Raw genomic sequence first — 12,217 nt, forward strand, 5'->3', positions numbered from 1 at the left:
TATACAGATATCGCTACTGTCACTATTGATTATACAATTTTTGAACTTACAAATGTATTAATTACACCTTTGATTGTTCTTCTATGTTCAATATATTTTAAAGTATACACGCCCCTGTCCGAAATTCTAGTACTATCCCTTGAAGGCCAGTCACTTTAATCAGTGCCAGTTTAATAATACAATATTCAACAAGATATTAAAATGTGTTTCCAACTAAAATAAAATCTATCCTACGTGAATGTGTCTTATCCTTTCTTTTCCATGTACACTTTTGTGTGCTTTCTTGTAAAAAAACGTCAAATGGTTATAAAATTCAAATTTTTCATAAAATATTTGTATCCGAACTATGAACAGGCTTGGCGAAATTTTGTATTTTTATTTATTCTTTTTTTATCTATATTCATTAACGCTTCATTGAAATCGACGACAACCATAGTAATGCCTGTATAATTTTTCTTTAAAACAATGTTTACTCTTTTGAAGAAAAAAATGCTATCTGTTCGGTAAAGACAAACTTAAGACAATATTGCATTGTCCATTTTCACATTTATTAAGGTAACCCTTCCGTTATTATTGCGGATTTCTTTAAAAACCTAAATACGCATATTTAGTGATACTTATTGCCATCCTTCTACTTGGCCTAGTTCGATTACTGCAGTAAAAATCAAATCAGATTCCTTGTCAAAACTAACATTTGTTTCTTCATTAAGATATATTTCTTGTAAAAGGGCAATGAAACACTTATTACGTTTAAATAAAGGCAACAGTAGTTTACCGCTGTTCAGTAGTCATAAATCGATCAAGCAAAAACAAATCCAGGTCACAAACACATCAACTACAAATAAAAAAACCCAAAGGAACACCAACATACATAGAAAAGGACTATCTAATAACAACAGCCATAATCCTAACATGGTACAGGAAATTTGAAGAAAAATGGTGGGTCGAACCTGGTTTAATTGGTAGCCAAACCACCCGCTAATATGACAATGTTTAAATTATTAACCCACTGAACCACTCTAAATTCACTTTCTTTACTGTGCATGCCATTAGCATTAATTGTAAATCAATTGATATTTGTCATGAAACCGGTAGTTCAAAAGGTAAATTAATTTTGTTGACTGATCTATACGATCTTTTGTTACATCAAAATAAGAAAATTCAATCATTTAACCTCTTGTCATTTATTACCCCGTAAAAGTACTGTGTTCTTTTGTTTGCATTTCATTTGACTATAGATTTACATCTGCACTTTTCATTTCAAGAAAATTGATATAAAGTTTTCTGCATTTATATTTTCACTTTAAAAGCCAATCTTGTTGCATGTTTTACAAACCCAGTATTAAGGCATTCATGTATCAAGTGACCTGGTTTCCAGCATTTATGACAAGTGTTTACATTGTTTTCATACTTGATGTTCCTGTAGAACTCTGAATTTTTAGCAAGGAAGACCTGATCTGTATATTCCTTGGTAAAGGCTTATCTAGCATCTTACTGATTACCACACTATCACCAGTCTGAACAGCAGTTAATTTGCCATTGACTATCAAACAGTCTGGAAAAAGGACTTGAATGTCACATTATAAGAGAGTAAAAACTCTGTGGAAATTTGTCTATCATCAGTGGACAGAGGAACATTTTTCACCGAATTGCAAATATCATTTTTTTTTGCAGGATTTCGAGGATTTTTAACAAAGACATTCTTACAAAATAGTTGTTAAAAATAGTTGCAAGCTATATTTTTTCAAATTTTATAAAATTCTTGAAAATTTTCATAGTGTTTGAAAGAAAAAAGATGACAATGTTGAATGTAAGAAAAATATAGAGACAATCATTTCCAGTCAAATTTTTAGTTGATCATATATCAAAAACACCGAATCGGACCTTTAATTTTTTTTGGCATTTTAATTTCCTTTGTTTATTTGATATCAATGTATACAATGTTATAACAATCTATCAAAAAGCACGCTATCTTGTTAGAGGAGCAAACATCCTTTAACATAAGTTCTAAAGTAATTTTAACATTATCTTACATTTAAACAAAATAACATTTACGAATATTAATGTCATGGCAGATGACATTACACATATTAGAAGAAAATTAATAAATACCAAAGGAATAAGTCGAAGACAAGTATACAACAAAAATTACCAAAAGACAAACACCATTTTACAAAACACAGCATATTGAGTTATAGTTATATGTATTATTTCTTAAAGAGTATTCCAAAAATATGAACAAAAGGTAAGTAGCAGTCCTTAAAATAATTGTCTATTTCCTTGATATTTTGGCAGTATCTTCTATCTTAAGTGACGAAGACAGATTCATTTTATAGTTTTTAATTTTTTTAGGTTTATTTGCTGAAATTGTGCAACTTTGAAAAGTTATGAATTAATGACTGTTTATGTCTTTAACTGCAATTATATAGATCATGGACATACAACAAGTACGTTGCGATATACATTTTCGAAAGGCTCGAAGAAACTCGCCAATTAAGAATCTAAAGGATAACAAGTAATTTCATTTTGTTTTAAATGACTCCCACCAGGTTGCCCAATATCAGTCAAAGGAAAATTGATATACATGTACATACACCTGTAATATCATTCCATGCCATGTTAAAGAATGTGATGTCTATTTTGCCATCATCCAGATGAGCCAGGTAATTCCTGTAGTGTTTGATTCTTGCTAAATCTGCAGCTGGTGTGATTTCATTGGCACAAGGTAAACGGTCAAATCCATAAAGAGGAGGAGTCATTAGAGTCACATTCCTCAGTAATGCTGTCATCAGGGTCACATCAAAAGTTTTGGAATCTGGAACATCTGAAGATACACCATGCAATAAAGGTATTGAGGGAAAGAACAAAAGAAAAATTTTGTTTATAACGCTTTTGAGCAATTTCTTTAAATTACAATTTTATCTTATTCTCCTTGATTGTCAAATCGATCTTTTCCTTTAAGATTGGTTACTTACTTTTGTCATGGGACATTTAAAACTTACTGTAGTATGTGTTTTAATCAGTATAATCACAAGAAAGTCGTGTGATATGAAAAATAATGGAAACATTCGTATTTATTTCAAATCGAACTAAAACTAAATGATTAGCTTTCGGTAAATTAAAACACATTCATGTCAATTTTGAAAATATTAACTGTAGCAAAAATACTTTTAAAAGCTTAGGTATATATTTTGGACATAATAAATGTCAATGTATGAATTTAAATATAGAAAACAACTTCAAAAATCTGAACAAAATGCTCATGGAGGAAAAGGAAGTTAACAATGATTGGTAAAGTAGCAGTTGTGAAATTTCTGGTTATACCCAATATTACATATTTAGCTTCAGTTTCTAACATCGACAAAGATTCATTATATAAGTTTTAAAAAATTATGTATGACTTCATTTGGGACCATAAACAAGAAAAAAATATAATGAAGTACCATTATTAAGAACAAAATCTGAAGGAGTGATAGATATTGACAAGTTTATTGATGCAATACAAATTACATGGGTTAAAAGATAATTTGAAGGTGAACCGGCAAATCGGAAAATGATTTCAACATTTTTCTTTAATCAGTACGTATCAAAGTTTCTAATATTTCACATGAATCTGGATAATTTAAAATCCATTAATTACCAAAAAAAGCAAAATCTCTTATTTCTACTTTGAAAAACTTAGAATGTGTGTAAGATATGGTGGCGGTTAAACAAACAAACCAGAAAACTTCTGGTATATAGAACCATCAGACAACAAATAATATAGGATAATAAATAAATAAAGATAAACGGGCATAGTTTGGTCTTTATTCATTAGATAAAAGACGATATGATCTTTGTAAATGACATAATTGATGACAAAGGTAGAATATCAAAAGAAAAAAAATCTTAAATAAGACGAAATGTAAAAGAAATTTGATTGCTGAAATTAAACAAATAAGAAGAGTATACCGAGTCAATGGAAAGACATATAACAAAAAGAAGACTCATCAAACACTATTGTTAAGTGTAAAAAACAACTCTCCTTATGAAAGGCGCATTATATTTTATTTACAAGTTAATGATAAAGATATTAACATAATTCCTTCAAATGTTAGCAAAGATATTCCTATGGCGAAAAGAACTAAATATAGAAAAAAATAACCAAATATCAAATACACATTAAATCTTATTTTTTAATTACTTAGAAGACAATACATTAAAAATGATTCGATGGACTCATTACATTATATATTACCTGTAGGTATACATCTTTTCACATGCAAACTTAAGAACACCAATTTGCTCAGTGTGTGGGGTACCAGATACTTACCATCACAATTTCATGGAATGTAGTTATTTTAAAGCTGTTTTTTTTTTATTTGAGGTGTTCGTTGTTATTCTGTGGTTTACATGTTGTAATGTACTATTATATTATTGAGTTATGCATTTCCCTGTCTTGAGTGTTCTTGCGTTTATTTTTACTGTATCCCTGTCACGTAATGTTGTCATTTAAGCGGTATCAGGTTCAATCCTGCATTTTTTCTTAAAATGTCCTGTACCCAGTCTGGAATATGGCAGTTTTTATCAAATAGTCAGTGTATATGTATGTTGGCGTTTATTTTTGTAGCAGTTCAGTGTTTCTGTTGTTCCGTTGTTTTCCTGGTGATGATGGTTTGTGACCCATATTTGTTTCAGTTAATTCGATTTATGACTGTTGAACAGCGGTATCCTACTGTTGCCTTTATTGAGCTTGTATTTAACAATGCTCTGCCAAATATAAAGTCAAGAATCCTATGCTGACTGAAATCTCAGAAGAATTTTTTTTTTATGCAAGAAATTTATAAGCTGACTGTAGTTAAATAAAACAAAACTCATATGATATGTTGCTGCTCATATATACACACATATAGATATATGTATTGAAACATTTGAGTCCGAGATTGCCTCAAGACTTTCTAAGGTTGTTTTCTATTCTTGTCGGAACTATTTGCCTTGATCTACTGACCTCAAAAGTTTCAGGCTTTTCTCCCTCTCTAACATGTTCTATATATATCCTGTGCAAATCAAGCAAGGTAACCAAAGAAGTTGGAGCCCGAAAAGTCATCCACCTCTATTGGTTTCATTTAAATCATGCAAAGCAAGGAGAACTTAATTTACTATCTGACAACCATGTGTCTAAAACAGACAGACAATGTCATGAAGAAACGCAGATGGACAAATAAACAGATAAAAATCGTGATGAATATAGCCTCTCTAAATACTTAAAGTGATCATTAACAGTTATGGCTTACATAAGGCTGTGATATGTGCATATTCAGTGTGTCTTATATAGCTTGCAATATATTGAACAAAATGAGTCAAATTAAAAATGTGAGGCGTCATCTGTTAAAGGCAGACATGAAAGGCAAGTAGATCTGTCAGATTGTTGTTCATAGGTTCCATGATATTAGACATTATTTGCATTGATTGATCGTAGATAACTTAATGCTTAGTTGCAAATGTTCCATATACATTTTGGACGATCAGATTTATTTAAGGCATCTTTGCTATATCCTTGGTTGTTGGCAGGAATAAAACATAGATATAATACAAAAAATAAAATAAATTTTGCACTTTCTGCACTGATATATGTTTCAAAAGAAAGTGTGACAAAGAAAAGTATATGCAGCAGAGTTTTGTGTATACTTACTGGATATAAAAAAGAAATATATCATAACATTTGCATTCTGCACTTACCAGGAAATTTTGGAAACAGGAGGTTCCACTGCGATTGGTTGATTCTACGTTCTTTTTTTAAGTCAAACAGTTTGTTATATTCTTTTTTCAGTGAGGCATCTAAACATACAGGCGCAAACTCATAATCAAATTTGGTTCTCACAGCACGGGGAGAAATTCCATTTAATAACAAACTCATTCGAACATAGTTTTCTTCTTCTACAGAAAGAGATGCCATAGTATAAAGTATTCGTTCTTCTTTAGACAAAAATATATCCGAAATTATATCAAGCAAATGATTATTCTTGAAACGACCAAACTCTAGTCATCATATATTGATGGCTATATGTTGTCATTAATCTTGATTCCTGTGCTTCTTATTAAGATAACCATTACGAAATATTGTACATTTCCTGAAAATAATCAAAATCTCGAGTTAGCAAGCCCACTTTCCCTTTCGGTCCGATATAGTCGATGATTATAACCAGCGATATTGTTTATATTAATCTATTCTGAGCAAGTATGACTTTGACCTAACCTGAGACAAGATGACTTAAATTTGGTCGGGATAACGCATCCAGAAACCAATTTTTAATTGTCAGTATTTAGTTTACCTTGAACATAGACATATAGTGACATCATAACCCTCAGTATTTTACTCTAATTTAACATGACGAGGTATGACAGAGGAATTACAATACCTCATTTAGTATTTGATTAAGTATCCCAAAATTACTTTTTTTAAACAAATGCATATCAATTTTAGTAAATTAAACCTTAAACTTGACCTTAAAATCAGTAAAATAACTTTTTGTTCCTTAAATATTCGATTAAGCGTCAATGAACCACTTTTGTACTCAATTGTTGGTCATTATTTAGTAACGTTGGTCTTACCTTTCAGGTTGTGAATTCAAACTTAACAGGGATCTTCCTCTTGTTACATTGGACCATAAAATAAAGTAAGGCTGTAGCGTTGATCTTACCTTTAGTCATTTAAGAGGTGCTGACTCAAAATAGATAAGAAATGCCCACTCATGAAATGTGACCATATATCAAATTAAGATAGCTATCTATGTAAAGTATTGAGTTTGCTTACAGACAAGAAAAATACTGACAGACGAGTTAAAAACTACATACTCCGCTGCTTAGTACGACTGGTAAAAGGGTTTACTACGACACACAGTATACGTCTACACAGGAATAAAAGCAGAGAGGTTGAATGTAGGTACCTTGTAGGAATATTCCCGTATTGATTCGTTTTGTTTTCTCTATGGCTGCCAATGACGGGGTAGTAAGTAGTGGAATGTTAGAAAATAGGTAATTAAAGTTACATTTTGTCATTTGTATAGAATATACAGTTTGACAATACACACATCTAATCGTACGAAAAAATATTTCCTTAAATTCAATTCGGACTAATTATATAAGAAGTTCCGGAACAAACACAAACGATATGAACATTAATAGACTGTTTACAGCTTACTGTGAAAAAATTTTATTCGTGGGGTAGCAATTTTCGTGGTTTTCATTGAAGGCTTCATCGCACGAATTATATAAAATCTTGTCCAATTCAAAACAAGGAAAGATTCCTAATGTAGGTTTGACGACATGGATACGGGCATATATCATCTTGAGAATACATCAAATATCAGTAAAACGCACTGATTTTCAACATTTTCATTCTAAAGAAAAAATAGATTTTATCGATCAATGGCAGACTTCCGATGATGATATGCAATGCATCAGTGTCTAATTTAACTTCCCGTTATTCTCATACGAAACAAAAAATAATAATCTTATATTGGGTGTTAATCATTATTTCATAAGAATTAATTAATAATTATGGCCCAATTAACACCTTTGATAATCGTTGACCTGTTAATCATTCGATCTTGTGTTATGTAGTGTCATGACTTCTTATTAACGGTATGCATTAATTAAAAAATATTACTTTTCAATTTTTCTTCAATCGCGGCAATTTATAAGAATAGATGAATCATCTTATCTCCGAAAGCTATTATTCTAACAAAACGACCAAGTAAGTGAAAATGAACCCCAATAATTGGCAATGTCTCACAAATCATTATCAAACAACATATAATTATTTTCAAGAACTTTTGTTTCTGATTACTGCATATTCTTCACTCGTTGTGTTTCAGAAAATTAAAATCAATGAATGTAAGAAACCCACGAACATTTAACTTTCGGTCAAACCTCGAAAATTGATGTCAGGGAATAAAAGTACTTTCACAGTATTTAAAGCCCTAATACGTCTCAATTGAAGTTATTGTAATCATATTTAATTCGCCATGACCATCAGTATAATTTTGTCAAAAATACAAACACACACACTTATTAATATCTAGACTTTACAAAGGAATTAACTGTCAAAATCATGTACATCTATTTGACTTAAATTCTCGTTTTTGATTTGGAATGTACTAAAGGTATGGTCAAGATAACAAAAAGTCTATAAAGAATACTCATCAATTCGTTGACTCGTTATCAAGTATTATATTTTCGTGCGTATTTTGGTACCTTTGATAACTAATTAGACTAAATGCCACAAAATAAACCATCCAAATGACCCCTGGGGACTGCTGAGGGTAGTATGGTCCGATATAAACAGAGATATAAGCCGAATCAGTCAACTGCATAGGTCATCCTGGCGGCTATCTTTTTTTCACTTTTGAAATGACATTCTGTTCTTTCTAATAACCGTGAATGCTTATCTGTAATGCATCTACAACTAAGGATCAAACCAAAGGTTGCATGAATAAAGATTCAAATTAGGCTAAACTATTGACTTCAAGCCACTTATACTCCATCGATATTGTTTAGCTTACTTTCACAAATTGGAGCAAAGGTACTGCTTATAGCAAAATAACTAAAAATTCGGCTTTTAAAAATATTTTGAAAAAAAAACAAACATTCCAATTGTGTAGTTGTCTAAATCGTATCTCTTGTTCCTGGAATTACAGAAAAAAGTGGGTTTGTCTTCTGTTAGTTTGAAGCCCACCAACCGCACCAAGGTCAAAGAACACATAACAGGCATTTCGTCTAGGAAGCGTGCAAAGATTACAATCCAATTATATATCATTGATTCAAGCTTTATATTGCAGGGGATAGCGGTTTTTGAAAATTAGTACCTTTTATGATTATATTCTTGACCTCATTGTGTAATCTTACGACTGCGTTCTCGTGTAATGTTTTTTTTTTTGTCATGTGACAATTTCACTTATCATGAGTTATAGGATAATTATTTTAGTTAATGTTGTGTCTTTTCCTTTTAATGTCTATACTTCCGTCATACATGGATCATCATACGTCGATTTTAATTCATTAATAGTGAAAAAGATTACGTTGTCGTGTCAAGTCCGTAAACGTATCTCATATACTATTAGCACTGGGTCAGCTTTATGTGATATATGGAATAATTGCAAGGAGTTCACGGTAATCGACCACAATTGTTATGATTTTGACCTTATTTAATGAATCATTGATAAAGTTTGAATATATGTGGTTCTGTCCCTTAATTAGAAACACTAATCTGTGTATCAACTTTATTTAGTGTATGAAATGATAATTATGTGTACGTGTCCATCTGACAGGCTTAATTTGACTTACATCATGCACATTGATAACTGGTAATGTTAATCTTATGTAACACTTGGTGTATAACTTTTTTCTCTGAGACAACATAAATATAAGAATGATCAGTAAAGAAGGCTAGACATAAAAACGTGTACACTTCTTTTTTGTCCCTTCTAACCCTACATGTGTCACATCTAGATAGAAAATAAACTGTTTGCCCACAATGCTCTTACATATTACATGTATTGTATCGGAAACACATAGACTATTTTCATCTATTCTACAGTTACCAATAAGTCAAAAGGAGCTAACCGACAAATAAAGGCTCATTCATCGTCATATTCTTTATCGTCTTACTGCAACCAGAAAGGTATTGATACTTAGACATATATCAATTGCTTGACATTGGCATACATCTCTACACGATAGACGTCTGTTCGTTCCATATAATTAATTTTCTGTTTCTTTATATGTGTATAACTCGTTAGCAATTCCCATGTCTGTATTGACGTTTTAAATATCAATGAATGTAATCTATGTATAACTTGTAAAGTACTAAGTCACCGATTTCGCTACTATGAATTACTTTAATATTTTCCTGAATTATTTTATAAATATGAATTTTACGTCAAGGGGACTATACAATTAACCCGACTTAATCGAGTATACGAATCAACCGAGTTCGACTCATCAGAGATAATTATGCATTGCTCAAACGAGGGACCTAGAAATCACTTCGACTCATCCGATTTGTATTTGGTTTTTAAATTAGGCTGTATCTGTAGAATTGTTAACAAAATAAAGATATCACCTCTTAATTTTACAGTACTATTATTTAACCCAAATAAGATCTTTGTAGACGTATTGATCCTTTGAATAAACCTATTCGTAAACATTATATATAAACACCGTAGTAAATAAACTCATCATATAAACCTGGTACGTTAGAATCACGTTTCTCCTACTAAAAAATCGTCAGTGATACATTTGTACTTGAAAAAATTAAAAAGGCCAAGTAAAGAGCATTGGGATCCAAACATTTGGAGGTTTTGCCAAATACAGCTAAGGTTATGTAATCCTAGAGTAAAGCATCCCGAGTAGTTCAAAGAATTCATAGGTTTGTAAACAGTTTAACTACCATATGAGTGCTATTTCATATCAAGACAGAAGTGCTGGATACCCAGAGGGAGGAAACCCCCACCTTCGAATTCAGTGGCATCGACCCAGTGCTAGTAAACAAGATCTTCTGCGAATAAGTTTTGTAATAGTACTAGTATTGATTTTGCTTTGCATTAACGATAATGTATGGTACTACATCCAGTGAATATAATGCAATCTTCTCTTTATGTAAGTTTTGTTGTGTTTCGTGCCGATCTGATTATTAAAGCTATTTCCAACGGGGTATTACAGTCAGTTCTTATATTGTGTTGTGACACCATAATGTAGCGTTGAAAATTTAGCGCTCAATAACATATTTAAGTCCACTATTGACTGATATGCCTATCCCAAGCCTGTAATTCAGTGGTTGTCATCAGTTGCTGTTTGTTTTATCTATTGTTCGTTTACTGTTTTGATATGAATAAGACCATTTGTTTTTTGGTTGTCATTTTTGGGCCTTGTATAGCTGAAATTATCGTATGGGCTTTTCTCATTGTTAACGGACGTATGGTGATCTATAGTTGCTTTAATCTACAACAGTTGGATAGTTGTCTCATTAGTTATCATACAAAATTTCCTTAATCTACATAAATTGGTGTATTCATATCCTGAAATAGGGCATATATTATTACACAGCCTGAAAGATTATCGAAAATAAAGTAAATGAATTTCAACTATCAATGCACAATAGTTGATATACTGAAAGAAGATTAAAAAAAATGAAATCATAAAATGAAACTGCCACATTTGACAAAATGATAACAACATAGAAACCCTGCAAAACGTGTTTTTTTATTTGTAGTACATCAAAGTTGATTACTTTCTTAACACAGTAATTTTTAGAATAACTAATCGAAAAGTTCAAATATGGAAATATAGGAGTGACCAAACAACTCATTAATTCACATTTGCGTCTGGCACATGATTTATCTTTTAGTGTTGTTCGGTTATGAGTTGCATATTTTTTCGACATTTGAATTCATGATTAGTTATTGTATTACATTGTGAAATGAATTTTTAATAAAATTAAGAAGAAGACGTAAGAACTTTATCTTTTTCTACGCATACATACATTGATACACCGGTTTGCCAACGCCTTTTGATGTATAACGTCATACCAGTTATTTCACTGGGAAATCACGGTTAATCATTGCAACTAATGTAATAATATATATTCTAAATGCACTTTATAATAAATAAGGATTTCAATAAAATCAAACAAAACGCCTTAAGCACACCAAGATATTTGTAATATCTGGAAATAAAGAAGATGCAATGGCAAACTGACACCAAGCGAACCACACGTTGATTCAATAAAAAATAATCCAGGTTAGGAAAGGTCAACTTTTTACTTGTTTGGCTTTATAACTATTTTGATCTGAGCGTCACTGATGAGTCTTATGTAGACTAAATGCGCGTCTGGCGTATTAAATTATAAGCCTGGTACGTTTGATAATTATCAACATCGAGTATGAACTAGAGAAACTGTGATACACATTTTATTTGTTCGTAATAACCTTAAGTTGATGATTGAAACAAAAAATAATATGTTTAAGTATATTGATTTTGTGACAGGGCAAATTTATAAATTATATCACGAGTTGTCACGAGTTGTCATGTGAATAATAGTTATCAATTGTCAGTTCAAACAAACCATAATATGTACAATTATAGACTATAGTGTCCCTTTAACAGGACAACTTATATCAATGATATCAGTGTACATATTAGTCAAAATCAAAATAAAGGTCGAAATCTGTATCAACTG

This window comes from Mytilus californianus, unplaced genomic scaffold (genome assembly GCF_021869535.1).
Source record: "Mytilus californianus isolate M0D057914Y unplaced genomic scaffold, xbMytCali1.0.p SCAF_10, whole genome shotgun sequence".
Lineage (NCBI taxonomy): Eukaryota > Metazoa > Mollusca > Bivalvia > Mytilida > Mytilidae > Mytilus > Mytilus californianus.